The sequence below is a fragment of the Colossoma macropomum genome, unplaced genomic scaffold, assembly GCF_904425465.1.
Source record: "Colossoma macropomum unplaced genomic scaffold, Colossoma_macropomum, whole genome shotgun sequence".
Lineage (NCBI taxonomy): Eukaryota > Metazoa > Chordata > Actinopteri > Characiformes > Serrasalmidae > Colossoma > Colossoma macropomum.
In genome coordinates this window covers 8,348,110-8,367,496 of record NW_023494792.1, presented here as the reverse complement: position 1 = coordinate 8,367,496, position 19,387 = coordinate 8,348,110, and positions in this window count along the sequence as shown.

Below are 19,387 nucleotides of genomic sequence, written 5' to 3'. Positions count from 1 at the left end.
ATGTAGCAATTGGGTGTACATGATGTTCTCTAAGATAAAACACCCAGGCTTCATTTTCTTTTCAAAGTGCTATCAGTGGTGCTGTCCATTTCCTATTCGGCAATCTAGTTGAGATCTCTACATGTACAGCATTATGCAAAACCATTTCATGTTAGTGTCTGTGGATTGGCAGGATGTTTTCACCCTCTGGGCTTTTTAAAAATGAGAAAGGTCGGTTTGTCAGCAAAGTGCTTCATTTTTAAGTACCTTTTCCGTTTATTTATTATTTGAAGAAACAAATCTTGTCACATTTGAACTGTGGCAATATTTAGTGCACTTTATTCTACAGTTTTAGAGATGTTGGATCCTGATGTGCTAGTTATCCTAGGCACAGATTTACCCACAATTACTTTGTTAGAATGGTAGTGAAGAAATGTAAAGAGCTAAAAGCATCTGTAAGTTCTGAACAGTTGTGAGTCACTGATAGCACCCCAGGACAGTGCAGTACTGAAGAGTCCTGAGTCTGTGAGAGAAAGAAGTGGGCATGCTGGTAAACAAGGAGGCCGGGCTACCCAGGCGGGAATTTTGAGCAGACGTGTTCAGAACCACGGACAGCGCACAAGGAACATGACTGCTGAAGGATAAGTAAGAGCTGCCAGAGGTTAGGAGGTTTCCATGAGAAGGAGAAGATGGTCACCATATGTATGATTCAGGCTTTGAAAAAGCATCAGTGAAACCGGGCTTCACGTGTGCTGATAAAGACCCATCAGTGAAAATTCCAGACAAGAATAAGATATGGGCACCTATGGTGCTATGAAGGCTGTTTAGTTACGTTTGCATTGGCGTTTGCCATTTAAACTCATGCTTACTGATTGCAGTTTAAGGGATAAGCACCTAAAAAGCTGCTGCTTATCAGTCCTTATTAGTACTCATTGCAGAGAATTATTGCTGTCCCACCTTAACATGAACTCCAGGCACTCCAGATTTCAACTGGGCGGTAATGTATCTTGCCAACCACACTTGTGATAATTGAGCAAAGCAATCACAAATCTTGCCACAGTCCACTCCAGTTATGGTGATTAACAGTAAAGTGAAAAGTAAAACACAAATCAGTGCTTTCCCAGCTGATTAGCAAAAAAGGTTACAGGATGAAACCAGATGAAATGAATGAGTTTTATTCCAAAATGCTGAAGATCCATTTGAAACCATTATGACTATAATGACTTTTTGAAAAGAATAACAGCTGATGTATAATGGAAAACACATTTGTAGTTCTCTAATAAAGGTGGTAGTAATCATAACATAGCACTGATAGTTCTTGTATGGGTGAAGCCCACTCCCTATAATGTACATTATGAATCTTGAAAAAATACAAAAAACACTCATCGTGGTCTGCAATGGTTTTTGGAACAAATCTCTTCAAATATTCCCAACTACTTTTACCTTTTGCACTTTTTTGCCACTCGTTAATTGACAGAGAATTCAGCTAAGCCAGACAAGCTTCTTTAGTGCCTAATGCTTTTTTCCAATGCCCAATACTGTTGGGTGTACTGTCTGCTGTAGCAGTAATAAAGTGGACATTTAACCAAAAGGATTTTTGTTAAAATTCATCAAATTAGTTTTTCCAATGAAAGTCAGTGCAAACCGGATACACAAGCTTTTTTAATTCCTTAAATTGAATCATTAATCATTTATGCTCAATTACTGATCAGGGTCCATTTTAATTTAATTCTGTGATTACAAGAAAAATCCATTTTTAGCACCTGCAAAAAAAGGTCACAGAACCACCAAGTGAGAGCACAAGCACAAATGTGTGAATGACAGAGAGAACACTGGACAGAATAGTGCTGACGTTTGGCACACTTCTTTTTATATCATGCTGTCACAGCTTTCCTGTTAGTTTTCAAATTCCATTCAGATTCCTAGACAGGTTCAAGGTGAGATAGGACCAATAGATGGCAAGAACCAGTCCTGTGATCCAGTCAAATGTTTGTCTAAGCAGATAAGGAACCAGGGTTTGTGCTGAATGTCAAAATATCTTTTTCCTGTGTTCCAGAATTGTCTCAGTGTCTGCATGACAGTGAACCACAGTTTAAAAGGCCATAAAGTTTATCATTGTTTTTCAATGATTTTTCATGGATTTTCAGATGTTATGTGTTTCAGTGTTTAAGATGTACTAGGATTATTATATATTCATTTTTCACTTATGTTAAAGGGTTTTTCAAATGCTACCTTTCACCTACTTCATCACATGGAGTTTAAATGAAGCTCGCCTTTGGGAAGTGAAACTGCTTTGCTGTTGTCAAAAGACTTGCCTTTGGAAAAAGTCAGATGCACCACTGCGGATGTATCTCTGTAATGTATGAGTAATGCTCTTCTTTGTACTGGAAATGTTTATTCACCTCTGTTCTCTACACTGATAAACAGTGTTAGTCCTGTTGATAATCTAGCATTATTTACTATTGTAGGAACTCTATATTTGTTTTTTTTTTGAAAGATCATTAAGAGAGCATATTCTCATCAGGAGCATACACCAATCAGGCATAACATTATGACCATTATGACTTTGTGGTTGTACAATTACAGACTGTAGTCCATCTGTTTCTCTGCATACTTTGTTAGCCCCCTTTTACCCTGTTTTTCAGTGGTCATGACCCCCATGGACCCTCACAGAGCAGGTACTATTTGGGTGGTGGATCATTCTCAGCACTGCAGTAACACTGATGTGGTGGTGGTGTGTTAGTGTGTGTTGTGCTGGTATGAGTGGATCAGACACAGCAGTGCTGCTGGAATTCACCTCAGTGTCACTGCTGGACTGAGAATAGTCCACCAACCAAAAATATCCAGCCAACAATATCCAGCCAACAGCATCCTGTGGGCAGCGTCCTGTGGGCAGCGTCCTGTGACCACTGATGAAGGACTAGAGGATGGTTAGCTCATACTGTACAGCAAGAGATGAGCTGTCGTCTCTGGCTTTACATCTACAGGGTGGACCAACAACACAGGTGCGTCTATTAGAGTGGACAGTGAGTGGACACAGTGTTTAAAAACAGCACTGCTGTGTCTGATCCACTCATACCAGCACAACACACGCTAACACACCACCACCATGTCAGTGTTACTGCAGTGCTGAGAATGATCCACCACCCAAATAGTACCTGCTCTTTGAGGGTCCATGGGGGTCCTGACCACTGAAGAACAGAGTAGAAGTGGGGTAACAAAGTATGCAGAGAAACAGATGGACTACAGTCTGTAATTGTAGAACTACAAAGTGCACCCATATAGTAAGTGGAGCTGATAGAATGGACAATGAGCGTAGAAACAAGGAGGTGGTCATAATGTTATGCCTGATGTTATGATGTCTTGGATACTGGATGGAGGACAGATATCTTGGGATGTGTCACTCAGAACAAAGCTGACCAAGGAAAACTTTAGAATAGGCTAGCATGTCTTTTCTTCCTGGAACAGCCATGTGTTTCAGCACAGTGTGCTACATTCTCGTTTTACTGCCCACGTGTCAGCTGCTGGTCTTGCTTAGCCTCTTGTCTACTACATTACACTTAGTGTCTGGCATGTTTGCCTTAATGCTTGTATTTTACTACAGCTGCCTGTGCGTATAGACATCTTTTGAGATCACACAGGTGTCACCTCACAGAGAATACCAGCAAAAGCACACCTGGACTATTCCCTGACGTACTTTCTTTACTGATTTAGAGGGAATATTAATTTACACCTTTAATTCAGCTCAGCACTGGAAGCAAAGTGCAGCTCTGTGTATAGGCATATTGAGCAAAGCTCAGTGCTGAATTCATTACACATGAACATCTGCACTCAATAAGAGGCTCACTAAAGAATGAATTACAGCAGTGTTGCAGAACTGAGTGACATGTCAGTACTGAGCTTTATTACTGCTGAAGATGAGGGTAGGCCACATGTCAACACAGCTCTGTAATACTAAAGTGCTACTCTAGATTCATAGACAAGGAATAGACTCCATCCTGGCCCCTTCAATGACTTCTCTTGGTTAAAGCATGAACCTCTGTGTCCTGTACACTTAGATCACTTATGTTAAAGACAGCTGGAAATGAATGAGGCCACTGATCACAACTGTTCGGTTGTGCACAGCGGTCTCATTCCACTCCTACACTCCTAAGAGATGAAAAATAAGCTGTTTAGAGCAGCGCTGGAGGCCCACATTTGAGGATGTTTAATTTGGCCCACCAGAAAGTTACTCTAACCCCACCCCATCACCCAATGACAGTACAAACATATTATTTATATTATATATAGCTTTTTATTTTCTTTATAAAACTGCATTTTTTGAGTATTTTAGTAACAAAAAATTATTGATTTTCTAAGTGAAAATAAGGTAACATCCTCTACAGAGAACACACTTCTGCGCATTTTAATACACAAGTGCTGTTTTGAGTATAACATATTACAAAAATAAAATATGGTCTGTGCAAAAGTTGTGGCACACTGTATTGGTTTGTTTCTCATATGTTCAACTGTGCACTAAAATTAGCAGAAGCTGCCATATTTCAGTTTATTCCCTGTATTGTGTTATTGTGTATGTGTTAACTTTAACCTACTAAGTGAATAAAATCTAATTTGTCCTGGGGGTATTCAGACTTTTGCATGCAACAGTATATACTATACATGGCTTCATCTTTTTGGCCCTTGGCCCACCACAAACAGTACCCTTTGCCCCCCCAAAGACAAAACGTTTGAGTACCCTTCGTTTAGAGAAATAGCCTAGTCCTACAGCCAGCAATGACAGGTACACATCTGATCAGAGAAAAAACAGTGAAAGTACCACACAGATGCTGCATTCCTTTTGCTATGTTGATTAGTAAATATTTGCCAGATCTAAGCTCCAATGTGCTTTCCTTTGGCTTTTCTGGATGGCCTGCTTATTAACAATACCTGCAAAATTCTAGCCTAGAAAATGTTGTCCTTACATTGTATTTGAGCGCTTCAACACTGTCAGGCACCCTTGTTAACCTTGTATGTTAAGATCTACAACTTGCTCTTTCACCTTTGGAACTGAAATATTTGGGAACAATAGGAAAGCACCTAAAAGGAGGCTGGGAAGTGACCCTCCAGCTGAGACATCCAAGCAGTTGAAAAGAGAGAATGTTACCCACTTCGTTCCTGATAAGCTTAGGGTAGGCCCCTGCGATCCACTGTTTACACTGTTGAAAACACTCTAACCATTTCCTACTCATTTCCCTTCCCTCCCCTATGCAGAGAGAGAAAAAACATTCCTTTGTGTTTCCAACTCCAGCTGAGGTGGGTTCACAAACTCTGGAAAAGTGATGTAATTTCTTGAAAATGATTGGGGTTACATATGCTCCAAAGCATTTAATGATCCCAGGTTGGTCATGGAAAGGGCACATGTCTTGGTAGAGTCAGAGAATCTGCAAAAGTAATAAAACAAATGAATGTTGAGTTGGTGCACCTCATAAATCTGAAAAAAAAATATGATGAAACAACACCAGAAATATCCATAGTGATGAAAATGAGTAAACATCCTAAAGATAACATCTTGATATTTGATGGAGCTTTTGGGAAAAAAAGAAAATATTCTTCTTTCTTTCAAACTTTGTCCTTTAGACAACCATATGAACTTTAGGATTTATATGTATATTCATCAATGTCCTTAAATAGTTTTACATATACAGTTACTCGTTTACAAAATATCAAGGTCAGCACCTTTTAAAATAAATATTTTTTGTTTTTCATTTTAACAAGGCGATGACAATTTGTCACCCCTACCATGCTGACTCCCCTGGTTGCTTGACCCTGGGACTGACACAGCTGAAGCCTGAAAAGAGACAGCAGTAGTTTCAGGCTGGTTTATGTCTCTCTTGTGGGTCATTCTAAATGAACTGCTGAGCTTGGCCTGAGTCATTCCCAAAGCTTGCCAGCATTAGCATTCCTGAATCATTCACTGTGTTGGTCAACCTAGGGTGGGGCATTAATTCTTGCTCCATTCCAGCACTGATAGACTGGTGCCCTGGCTTTAAGTCCCAAAGGAAGAGGAACTGACTTGCAGAGGACTCTGCTCTCTCCTCCTACTCACCATCAGGAGCAGCCAACACTGAGCAAGTTTCACCGCTCGTCATGCAGTTGCCTCTGCAAGGCATCATTCTGGGTCTACTGGCTGCAGGAGCATGGTCCTAGGCCAGGAAGGAGATTCCCACTTGATCTTCCCATTGCCTGTACTGGTGCCTGCATACTCTGTACACTTCTATATCCATTGACAGCCAGAGCAAAGCTCAAGACACAGCATCTGTAGGACTGCATTATTGACCACCTGTCTAGTGCTACTTATCCTTGTCCCAGGTCTGTTCCCTCTTTGTCAATGAAAACACAGCCATGGAAGAGTATATTCAAGAGGAACTGTGTTCATTTAACATCCACCTCCCTGACATCTTCAGGGTTCTTTTTGTCAACAAAAAGGATGGTGACTTCCACTACAGTATGGACTCTTAAGGCCTGAACAAGGGGATGATCAAGTTACCTTTGATGTCTGGTGCCAGAGAGAGTCCAAAAAGAGGTTCAGACAGAGGAGCCCAGGGTTAATGTGCTGACCCAAAGATGACACAGAAGCTTCAGTACTTCTAGGTATTTGCTTGCTTGTTTTCTGAGGGTCTTCATGCAATTTTACATAGTCAGTCACTACTGCAGCCTAAAATACCCTCAAAGTCAGGTTCATATCTGGCATCTGGATTCCAGATGGTTCCTCTGCACTTTCATGTCTAGAGAGCTGTCCTCCGCAGAATGGAATAACAGTGTGGGAACAGGGGACTTGTACTGCACCCATGTACTGCCTTCATGAAACAGCTCACTTACTGGTAGTTGTCACTGCATAAGGATTCATGCCCAGGTGAAGGTACCTCGCTGGCTTGTTACAGGGACTCCAGAACCACTGCCTAAACTGTAGTGCTTCAGTTTGCTCCTCTCATGACTGGCTTTCCAGTACCTGACTGTAGTATGGCCATCTTGGTGGCAGTGAATCACTTCTCAAAATCCTGCTGCTTGGTGCTATGCCCAGTCCTTTCACAATGCTTAGCATCAGGTTACCATCCTCAGACAAACAGCCAGGTAGCCAGACTGAATTAGGTGCTCGGCTGGTACCCTGGACGAAGTATGCACTGAATCTTTCTAGTTCTCTAGCTCTCTAGTTCACTCCTCATCAGGTGTCGCTATGTCCTAATGTGTCCTTGGGTATCTCTTGATCCCAGATGTATCCATGTAGTTCTAACATATGTCCAAGGAGCCAGGAGCACCCTGCAGTCAGCAGTTGGTTCTAACACAGTGAGGATTTTGAGTTTCTGCTCACCACCAACTTGAGAGACTAACTGCCACTGCTGATGCCATGGCCTGCTATCCTGGAGAAGGCTACAGCTTACTAGCAGGGGCATTTGACATGTGCCAAGTACAAAACTCAGTCCCCAAGTTCATAGGACCCTTCAAAGTTATCAAGTGCACAAACTTGCAAAGTGCATACCATTTGCATTTACCCCAGTTGCATGTTTCACTTACAATGTCTCCCTGCTTAGACTGGTGATTACAGGCACAATGCAGGAAGCAGAGCTTCCATCTCCAGCCCTTAGCATGGACAAGGTTTCAGCAGACATTGTAAAGGCCCTTTTGAACTCTAGAAAAAGAAGTCCTTGTCTCCATTCTGGAATGGGTATAGCACCTAATAGAGGTCCTATGCAGACAATGTCCTAGACCCCATGATAGTGGCAGGGTCATTAGCTGGACAAAAACAAAGAAATCAGCTTCCAGTTCATCATTCCAGAGACTCAGGAGCAGAATCTCAGAGGGTGTGTACTGCCTTGGCTGCCAGGTTCATGTGCGTAGCTGCTACATTTTGCTCTGCTCTTTTTTCCCCAGTTACCACTATTTTCAAATATTGTCTTTATGTTTTCCTGTGTTCTGTGTAAAGCCTTGTTCTTTATTTGAACACAATTTAATCTCTGTTCTTGTATTGCGTCATTTTTACTCTTGCATAACCAATAATATGCAGTTGTATCCTCTTCTTGTCAGTGACTTTTTGTAAATAACACACATTCATTTAGTCTATATTAACATTAAATGTTGGCATACAAAAACAATAAATAGAGACATGCATATCAATGAAGACATATGAAGTTTCAGTTATATTGACCAATAAAATTACCCCCTTTCACCAAACTACTTGAGGACACACTCAGATAAAGTAAGTCCTCAGGCTTAAGAAGCTGACAACAGACAAAGACCTCTAAGTGGACAAAGCTCTGGATGAATTATAAGGCCTTGTCTCACACTCCTCCTCCTTTCTCACCCCGCAGGGTCTTTCCACAATCATCCTTTCAGAATAATTAATTCAAAGTTGCCATTGATGATAAAGAATGTGACACAAAAGCATCGGGTCTGTACAGAGAGAGGGCCCAGCGGCTCAATCAAAGAGCCACCACCAATGAGAGGATTAATTAGTCTTTCTTCCCCTGCTCTGTTCTCATGTTTTCTGTTTCCTCCTTTTCCCTCTCTTTCCTCTCCATACTCCCTCCCTCCTTTCTCCTTTTCAGCTGCCTGACTTGTGTGGGTCAGTGATTGAAAAGAGGAAAAAGGTCAAAGGTGGTTTATTTGGGAAACTCAAAACTGCAAAAGTCTTCAAAGCATGCCACCCCATTTAGACGAAAAAAAAAAACAGACTTAGAGGGCCCACCTCAGACTTTGCCCTCTGTGAAGCAGACCAGCTGATGTCATAGGTCACATTCCATGGTGGAACTAGGCCAGCCCTCTGTACGATAGCAGGTTGCTGAATCATCTCTGAGGCTGGAGCGAGAGTTTGGACAGGGGGTGCAGTGTCTGAAAAGAGCTTTGTATCATCACTTCATCATTTTTCAGAATGCAGTTCAAGTTTCTCTTGCTAGTGCCAAAATAAGTTTGAAATCTAAAAGCGATTGTCTTCGTTTCTCCCTTGTTGATTTGACAGGTACAAAACTGCCTTTGTTAGGTAAAATATTGAAGACTTGATAAGCTTGTCGAGAGATAAAACTGGTGGTCAACTACACGGTTTGTGACCTCCTGAAATGGACAATGGGGCTTCCATTGTGGAAAAAAGGAGGCCAGGACAACAAAAGGGTGCAAACCACAAGAATGACCACAGAGGTGTTGGGTCAAGACCATGCAGTAGGGAAACCAGGGCATGCCCACTATGGCAGTGCTTTATGTTCCTGCAAAAAATAGCAAGAAATTTCCAGAATGTTAGCAACATTTTATTTGCCTCTCATCTTCAGTGTCGCACAATGAAGAGATTCTATGTGGTAATAAAAAGAGCACAAAATGTGCTCTAAAAATTTTAGGGAAGTAATGAAAATGAAGTGAAAGTCACAGGGAAACTAGTCACCCAGCGCAAAACAATAGGTCAAAAACACGTTAATATACAAAACTAAACTCCACAAATAGATACTTATAAAGAGAGCAAATAATGATGCTATTATTATGGTTATAATAAAAATAATAATAATAATTATTATTATTATTGTTGTTGTTGTTCTTATCACAATAACAACTGATATTTAGGGGTGGGCAATATGATTATTTATACAACAGTTAGTTCGGCCACGCAGGCTGATTGGTTGAGAGGTGTTCTAACTGTGCTGTTATTTCGCCATAACATCACGTTTTTTTCACAAACACTGTATCACTCCGTTGAGACACCATTGCTAAGCAACAACTTTGACAGCTGTTGGAGACGCTCACGATATTTCAATGTTTTTACTTCTTACTTTGTGAACAAACAGAAAATGGATACTTTTAAGATCACATTTGACCGACAGCCGATTTGGTCAGACTCTGAAGATGAGACTACACTAAATTCCCAAACTGTCATCATCACTGAGCAGCTTTTCAGTCGGCAGCTGTGACAGAAGAACACCTAAACAACCTGGAATTAGCCAGAAATGAATTGAATACCATTTGCCAAACAAAATGGGCTGTAAAATGCTTTACAGACTGGCTGGAACAAAACAACTTTAATATTGATCTAGAAAAAAAAGAAAACACTGAGCTAAACTTGATATTGCGGCAGTTTTATGGCTCAGTCCGTACTTCAAAAGGCAAGGCTTACAGCATACAGTGCAGCGAGTGAGCAGAGCTAGTTACTCTGACGTAGCAACAAGCTGCTTGTTAAGGAACTATATTTTGGCAGAAGGAATTGCTAACATTAAAACATATTAAATGCCATGTTCACGGCCCAGTTTATTTATTTCTTTCTTTTTTATTTAACTGTTGTATAAAAGCAATAGAACACTCGAGGTTGTGTGTTATAACGACTCGGCTCGTGCCTGCGACCAAATCATAGCCATGATGTTATTTTGCGATAACACACTCCCTCTCGTGTTCTGTTGCTTAAATTTATCGTAATTGTGATAAATTATGTCTAATTACATCACAATATGCTTTTCTGAGCATGTTGTGGATATCATCAGTACCTAAATAACGCTGACCAACTGACCAAGACGAACACCAAAACGTGGCTATTTCTGCCATTTAATCTGCTCTTCCCCTTTAATAACAGTGTAGATTGTAACAGTGTAAATGTGTAGATTTTTATTTTGCCTCACAAACTAAACACATGAATAGAAAAAGTTGTGTTTCAACATTACTTTGAGTAAACAAACCGATATTAAGCATATACCAATCAAATTGTGCTCTGAATGAGCTCGTGTGCTCACTTGGAAAAAAGATCACAATTTGTGGAAGAATAAAGGAAGTCTTGTGCATCTTTTATACAGTGATAGAAAGGTTGTGCTGATTCTACACATTGGAAGATTTCATTGTGGCCAAGGTGGACATGCACATGTCGTTACTCCCCTGGCATCAAATTTAATTCTCGTTTAATATTCAGAATGCATTGCTGGCGAGATGCTCAGTTCAGTAGGGGTCACTAGATTTAATGCATGGCAGCGTGTAAAACACTAAATAAAAATAATTGGTTTCAGAGTTTTGACAGTAGGTTTTGAATGTGGCCCTACTGGTTCTTTTTTATCTGTTACAATTTAGTAAACCTCAGAAAAATGAAATATCCTGATATTTATTGTATTTAATGAAACTGTCTTAAAGCATTGTGATATTATATTTTTGCCATATCATCCACCTACAGACATTAAAATTAGTTTTGTACTGAAGTTATAAGAAAGTGACCCTTTCAAACAAAAGTATGGGAAATTATTTAATAAGTCTAACATCATCGCTATGACATACTGAAACAATTACAAGCAACTGACTAATAAGACTAATAAGAAGCAATCTTTAATGTTAGGAACACAGATACTGGCATCACTGGTACTCTGCATTCTGGGACCCTCACTGACACATTAACCCAAAGCTTCCATCTTGAATGTACACGTGGTTTGAAACTCAACGAAAAATTAAAAAAGTGAACAGCTCTGAAGAAAACTCCATGTTGATTAAGTGTGCTTATGTGTGCGGGTATTTGTGGCAGTGAGTGATTTGCAGCAGCAGTTGGGAGTTCTCCGCGCAGACCACAAGCTCAATCATATTTTCTTTGGCACTTGTTGAACTCAGCGCCCATGCTGTTTGCACACAACACACTATTAATAAAACACGGAACCAGATTCTCTTCATACTTTCCCCAGAGCTCTTAGTTACTCTCCCTACACATTCTTTATTTGTCAAAAACTGCGATGGATTTTATGGATGATGCTCTGAATTCCTGATTTTGAAATGGTGCCTAACACAGGCATTACTGGAACTTTTGGCTGTTAAGGAATGCGGAGCAGAACAGTTCAAGAGAGTGACGAGCAAAACCGAGTCACCCTTATCTGCACGCTCCTGGAAAAGAAAACATGGAAAATGGATGGCAATGTCGGGAATAAAGCAACGTTAGCTGACTAATATGTTTTTCTTCTTGGCTTCTGTGCATTGTTCTGTTTTCTCGGAAATGCCTGACACAAAACGTCGAAAAAAACATGTGGAATATGTTTTCTTTCTGATTGTCATGTAAGGTTTTTAAATCCATGACCCATACTCATTTAAAGCCATTTTGTTCACACATAATTCTTTGTGTTCTATATATATACACTAGAAGAAAATTCATTTTACATGTCTCAGAAAGGTTAAAGAAGCTCTTACCCTATCATGAACCAAAATACACATTTCTTATTCAATTGTTTATGAGCTTTGAAAGTGTAAACAGAGCAGTTTGTTTACACGTTTACATTTATAGCCTTACGTCTGCATTTGAGGCATGTCTATCTTTAACTTCCCTAAACCTTACCCTCAACTTTACAGCAAAAAATATCACAAAAGTAGTAGTTACAAAGTTGAGCCAAAAAATTAAAAATTAAAAAGGTCATAAAGTACCAAGATATATAGTACTGTGCAAAAGTCAGACAGCACAATTCATCTATTTCATTTCCACTCAAATTGGCCATTAAGTACAAATTTCTCAGGAGATATTTCTGGGTAGATTAGTTATTAGATCTTGCATAAGGAAGGAGAAAGTCCTAGAGAAGAAGTGAAAAAAAATGCAAATGTTTAAAAGATACAGAGAAAACAGAACTCCTAACAACCATGCAGGACTGGCAAGACTGGTAGACCAACAAAACTGTCACCATCAGATTAACAGCACTTAAAGCTTTCATCTTAGAGAGACAGAAGAAAATCAAACTCCACTCTTACTCTAGATCTGAAGAAAATCCACAGGTGTTTCTGTCCATCCTTCCACTGTGAGAAGACAACTCAACTCTGTGAGTCAGGATACGTAGCTGCCAAGAAACTGTTTGTGAGAAAATAAATTAGACAATTAAGAAGAAAATTTACAAATCAAACAAAGAAGCTGCTGCTGTTCTCAGAACATTGGACTGACCACCCCAGAGTCCACACCTCAACATCACTGAATGTGATTACAGTACATATCTATCACCACTATCAAAACAAAAGCTCATATCTCCAAAATAGTAATGTAACAAGATTATTTTCCAAGTAATTTTGGACCATTTCTGTTGATCTGTTCATCATGAAATTTTAACACAGTGCAAAGGGCAATAGGAGTTTTCAAATTATGGTAAAGTAAAAAACAGTAAAAATGGAAACACAAGGCTTTGTGCGACAGTGATAGAATTTATATAGTGTAGTATATATTTAATGTATATAAATGTGTGTATATATATGTATATATGTATATATATAGTGACTTAGATTATTATAGTCCTGTAAAGAGACAGAAAAAAAAGAACAAACTTCACTTATTATTCTGATACCTGCTGTATGTCCTAAGTAGTTCCATTGCACTTCTATAAGTTACTCATTAATTATCTTTTTGACATGGTACTTTTGAACCTCTACTCAACTTGTTTCTTGGAAAGGTACATTTAGTTCTATGTAAATAGGAAGATAATTTTGGGTCACAGCCAATGAAATTGTGAAACATTTTGTATCTAAATCAATAATCCATCCAATGCTTGGGATAGTGTATATATACACTATAAAACTGTATAATATTGTACAACTGTATAATAGTTACCCCTGTGCCTTCAGCATTGCTATGTAATGCATTATTACAGTCATAGACTTTGAAAAAATGACACATCCCCTTGAATCAACAAGTAGTCACACAGTCAAGTGCAAAGACACCAACCCTGAAGGGAAACGTTTAGCACAAAACCACGTCATGCAGAAAGAAAGGGCCATAGGAAATGACCACTGTGATTTTGTCCGACCTTTCCCCAGAACGCTGTGTGAAACTGAATGACTATAGCATACTGAGACTGGTGCATAGAGCTCAGCAACTTTAAGCTGTCTGGGTTTCCTCCATATCCACTGCTGTCTATGAAAGTGCTGGCCGACTTATACCAACACAAATAACATGGCTTGGGCTATGTGCAGACAAGTAAACGTTCACTTAAGACCCAAAATTACACACCACACTCATGGCACACACGCACAGTCTGTCTGGTGCGTAGGACATAATACATGTTTACCTGCGCCAAAAAGCCAGGCACATCTAAGAGTGATTGACTTACTAACATAATGACTGCCTTTGGGCACTAAAAGCTCTCTGATCCCCCCGAGGAGATTTTCGCAATGCAAATATGAGGGGAAAATAAGATGTTTTATACCATGCAATGAGAATGCATTACTGTCCTGCTTGACGTTAAAGTGTGGGCAAAAAAAAAACTTTCGTCCTTTCCGCAGCAAAATAATGCGCTTAGGAATAACACTGGTTTAAATCCCTCCAGGCAAGATTCACTGGACCTGACCACTGTGGTCTAAAAGACATAATACCAAAGATATCACATCACTGCCTCTCACACTGATGTAATATTATTGGCATATTTCACCATTAACTGTCACAGTGTCAGTGCTGTCATACTGGTAAACTTGAAAACTGTGTCTCATGTTTGAATCAGCTAAATATTCTGAAATATTCTAAAAGTTATATTTATCAGTAACACACTGTACAGAAAGAGTTTGAAAATAACAAAACGTTCAATTCACAAATGATGGTATAAGGGAAAGTTAGCAACATGAACTCAACATGAAAGTAATAGAGAGTTTAGCTTCCAAAAAAAATGCTCTAGCAAACGCACCACGATTAGCGCTCGGGAAAGAGAAAACTCTCTGAGAAGAGAGGAGGAGTTACCAAAATAGTTTTGGCCAACAGAACAATAGGCTTGTTCCCAGGAGCTCAAATGCATAGTTAGTGTGAGATTATCAGAGATTCCAGCTTCTGAGATTACCACTGGCAGAACATCAGTAATTAGGCACCCTCATAAGTAAAGTGTGTATACACTCTTTAAATAAAGGCTTCTAAATTGGCGATTGGCTTAACTGGTTCTTAGCATGGATGTACAGTTCTAGGAAAAACGTTTAATTGGTATAACACCTTTGCATTATGGAGGTTCTTTAAATTTAAAAGAGGTTCTTCATACTCAAAAAAAGGTTCAGCCATCCATTGAAAGTTGTTTTGGGAACCAAAAGTGGCGTATCTTCAAAAAACCCTTTTTGGTACCTTTATTAGTGTAGTTAGCAATGTTTAGTTAAATGTTTAGTGAAATTGCTAATGGTTTCTTTTACAGTCCCTTAAGTTCTATGTATGAACCAGGTAAGTGTGAGGTACAGGCTCCAAAGTACTAGGGGTAACACTTTACTTGAACACATGTTTATGTCACATGCTAATTTTTGCTAAGTGTACTCTAGTTAGCCATCATGACATCAAACATTAAAACATCTGTCTTGATAATTAACGGTAATGGTAACATGACCCGTACATTGCGGGACATAATCTGCCATGCCTTGTTTATGGCACGGTTATGTCAATGTTAATAAAATATCTAAAGTAACAGTGTGATAAGTACAAAATGCTCTAATTTAACTACATTTTACTGAAATGTTACTTGTTTAAGCATAAAAATAAATTGTAAAAATCTTTAAGTTAAGCTAAGGACCTAGTGAAACTACAGTAAGATTAATTGCTGTCTTGTCCAGGGCATAAACAGGAACATATGACAAGACATATGAAGACCTATATCTTATATATGACATATTTATAATGTCTTCAAGTGTCATTTTACTTCTGTTGAGCTTCTTATATCTTCCTGGTACTTAGAGAATTTTCTGATTTACTTTTCTGTGACATTGCAGTGGAATTGAGTGTGAGTTTGTTTTTACTTATTACCATTTAATTTTTCATTTATGAGATATTTTACATGCTCTTTATCTGCCTAATAGCTAGAACCTGCTAGAATTTGCCTAGAATGTCTGATTACTTACAATCAATTTCCTCAAAATAATTGCACAGCACTTTAGAGGTTGTGCCGCAGACTTGCCCAGTTAATACATAGAACTTGTTTGACATTTCAGTCTAATGTAGTTAGACAGTCTTGGAGCTTACCCCCAATAATCACCTAGTGTTTTGCAGTTTGTAGCTCACACCTACCCGGTTAATACCTAGAACTTAGTGGACTGTAAAAGAAAGCATTACCATTGAGTTACCTAACGGTCATACTTCTTTAGCAATCACAAGTGCAAGACACTTCATAATGTCATGCTTGGTCTTCAGGAGCCAATGTAAATGATATATGACACACTTTAGTGTGGTCCTTGAAGCAGACCATTACTGTAATTGGATGGCTCCTCTCTTTTATTTAATAGCTTCTGTTGCAGTTGGCTGCTGATTTGCCCATTCTAATAATGCCAATCTTTCTGGAACACACACACACCGTGCTGCCACCCATCATTAGTCACAAAGTCTTGTGTGTGGCTCACAAACAGAAAAGACGTTGTCATTTGTGATGTGCAAGTGCACCGGACGGCCCTGCGCTCAAGCATTTCTGGACGCTGTTCCGTCTGCATTAGTGAAGCATTAAAATGAAGCTGACAGTCTTCTAGGAAAAGGCATGCCGTAAGGGAAGTTAGGGAAACAGCTAGTCTGCAAGCCTCACCACTCTGGCTCAACAGACAATTGTTTTGGGGTGGCCAGATGGTGCCACTGCAATGTCCTTCTCAAGTAATTTCACCACAAACATTTGTAGCGATGTTCGTGCGTATGTGTGCATGTTGCAGATTTTCGGTTGTTTTAGTGGTTGCCTCCACATGCACACAATTGCCACAGAGTAATTTGATAATTGCTGTTTTGTCTCCATTCTGGAGAAGAAGGAGAAAGCACTGTCCTCTTCACAAAACATCCCATCAAACTCTACTACCGACCTAACAAAACAAGCGCCACCGAAAGCTAATGTAACAAATGAAGGTCGTCCATCAGGTGACGGGAGCCTGACATCAAAGACGCTATAATGCACATTTGTACACGCTGCTTCAGTGTTCAGCAGTCCAGCTGTGGTCAGAGGGTCGAAAGCACAGATGAGGAGGAAATGAAACCTTGGACACATGGCACTGTGTAAAGTGACGTGTATGAGGTCTTGCGCAAGACCTTGGCTGCAGCAGGGCATGTATTGCACAAACGGTTCGTTCAGTGAACACATTGCACTGTTTCAGTGGGGACGTTGCTTCCAAATGGCTGTCAAGGGAGGTACAAGATACTCCACATCATGGCTCTATTGCACTTTACAAACTGTGAAAACCGACTAAACTGAGAAGGTTATTAAATGTGTGACTCCTCTGACAAAAACTAGACTATAAAAAAAGGTCAGTTTAAGTGATTTATACTTTCCAAAGTTAAACAGTGAGCGAGAAACAATAGACTACTGTAATTAAATGTAATGGGCAATAATAGCGCTGGTAGTAGGAAAATTTTACAGCTCATTGATGTCTACTTTATGATCAGAAAACATGTAATTTACCCGAAAAGATGGTTAAGCCCTGAAAAAGCATGCATTGTAGTAAAATACATGATGATTTTAGAGGAAAATAAGACAATAGTTTTGCTCACTGGATTATGCACTTTAGCCTACTTTCAGTGTCTGAACATGCTGTAATAATTCATCATAATTTTCTTTTTCTTTCCACTCTTGGAAAGAAAAAGAAAAGAACATGGATCATTCTACTGAATTAGTTTAAAAGTTTAGAATTAGTTTCTTTCTTTCAAAGAAAGAAAGAAAGAAAAAGATTTACAATGACCTTTCAGACCTTAGATATTTACAAGGATTATGTTATGTTAAACAGAGATAGTAATTAACAGAGATAGTAATTAACAGAGATAGTAATAAGCCAAACATATACAAAGTCATCATTTATAGAGTGTTTCTATTAGGAGGTGTCTGTCACAAACCCTAACCCCTTAATTTCTTTTTTGTAATGTTTTCAATGTTTTTTTTTATCTTTTTGAGTTGAAAGATTTAGATTGATCATGAGTTTAATTTTTAAATTAAAAAAAAAAAACTTTACTTATTTTCTTGTCATTATTCAAACCTAAACAGTTTTAATCTATAGGCAGAGTCTTATTTTAACCACACCACTGCTTTTAGAGCAGGAAGTGAGTCTGGTTCCCTGTCTCTGAGAGCCATATGGAATGTTCCATCATTTATTTTGATCAAATAAACATAATTAAGGTATAGGGTCACTCAGAGTAAAGGGATTTTAGTTTAAAGACCAAGTCAGTTAGGAGTCTGAAAACATTTTCAACCGATTCAATAAAATGTTCTATAATGCAGTAGCCTACTTTTGATGAACTGTATTATTATTGGTTGTCTTACTTATTAGAACACACACGCTTTCTGATTTTAAATCATACATGTGCTTTTGAAGAGTGCAGCCAAAACTTTGGTCTGACCAGCATATAAACAGCACAGCACCGTGATTCTTCTGACATTTTAGACCAGATGATCTGTGCTGTTTTGAACCTTTAGGCTTAAACCAGACATTACCTTACACTGCATTTATATACAGTCACATGCAAAAGTTTAGAGACCCCTCATCAAATTAATGTTTTGTTATTTTTTAAAATAATGAAAATAAGTTAACACATCCTCTACAGAGAATACACTTCTGCTCATTTTAATGCACAGTTATTGTTTATTTACTGAATTTAACATATTGGAAAAAACATGAAATGTGGCCTGTGCAAAAGTCATGACACATTTTAGATTTTATGTTCTATTTTTTCCAACATGTTCAATTTAAAGAAATAAAAGAGTGCACTAAAATTTATAGAATAATGACATAATGAAGTTTGTTTTTCCTGTACAGGATGTGTTAACTTACATTACAAAATCAACACATGTAATTTGTGTTCCAACTTTTGCGTATGACTGTATTTCTAGAAAATGCATGCCAAACAAACAAATAAATAAATAAATAGTACTGTCATATACAGAAGCTGTGATCAGACTGGCATGTTATCAGCGTAGCCCTAGAATGCCAGGTGCAGAAAATGAGACGCTAGGCTACTTGAGTGCATCAGGACTCTTGCCTATCATCAGGATGCTCTTCACTGGAAGAGAGGAATGTGCTACTCAATCCCGATAATCTAACCTCACAAACACAGCAGTGCACATTCAGAGACAATATATTGCTAAATGTCTTGCAATCAAGAAGTCAGGGCTAATATGGACTTAAATTCCAGCCGATCCAGTATCATGGGTCATGCCTAGTCACTCTAACAGTGCTGCTGAATCTTTTTATTGAGTGTGAATGAATCTGACATAAGATGGATTTAGGTGTTATGGGTCATCAGATGATGGGGACGCTAAAAAACTCCACTTTCAATTAATGCTTACTGCTGAATTATTCCTAACTGAGCAAGATGGAATAGTAAAGAATGTGGCCCAACTTAACTTGGGGATAAATGTAACATAGACTGTTTATGTAGTTAAACATACTGAAATAAAACATGCTTTTGGTCACCTTCTTTTTCAATTACTGACACATGTATAAATCATAGAACTCACACTTTGATTATTTTAACAGTTAAAGCAACAAAAAA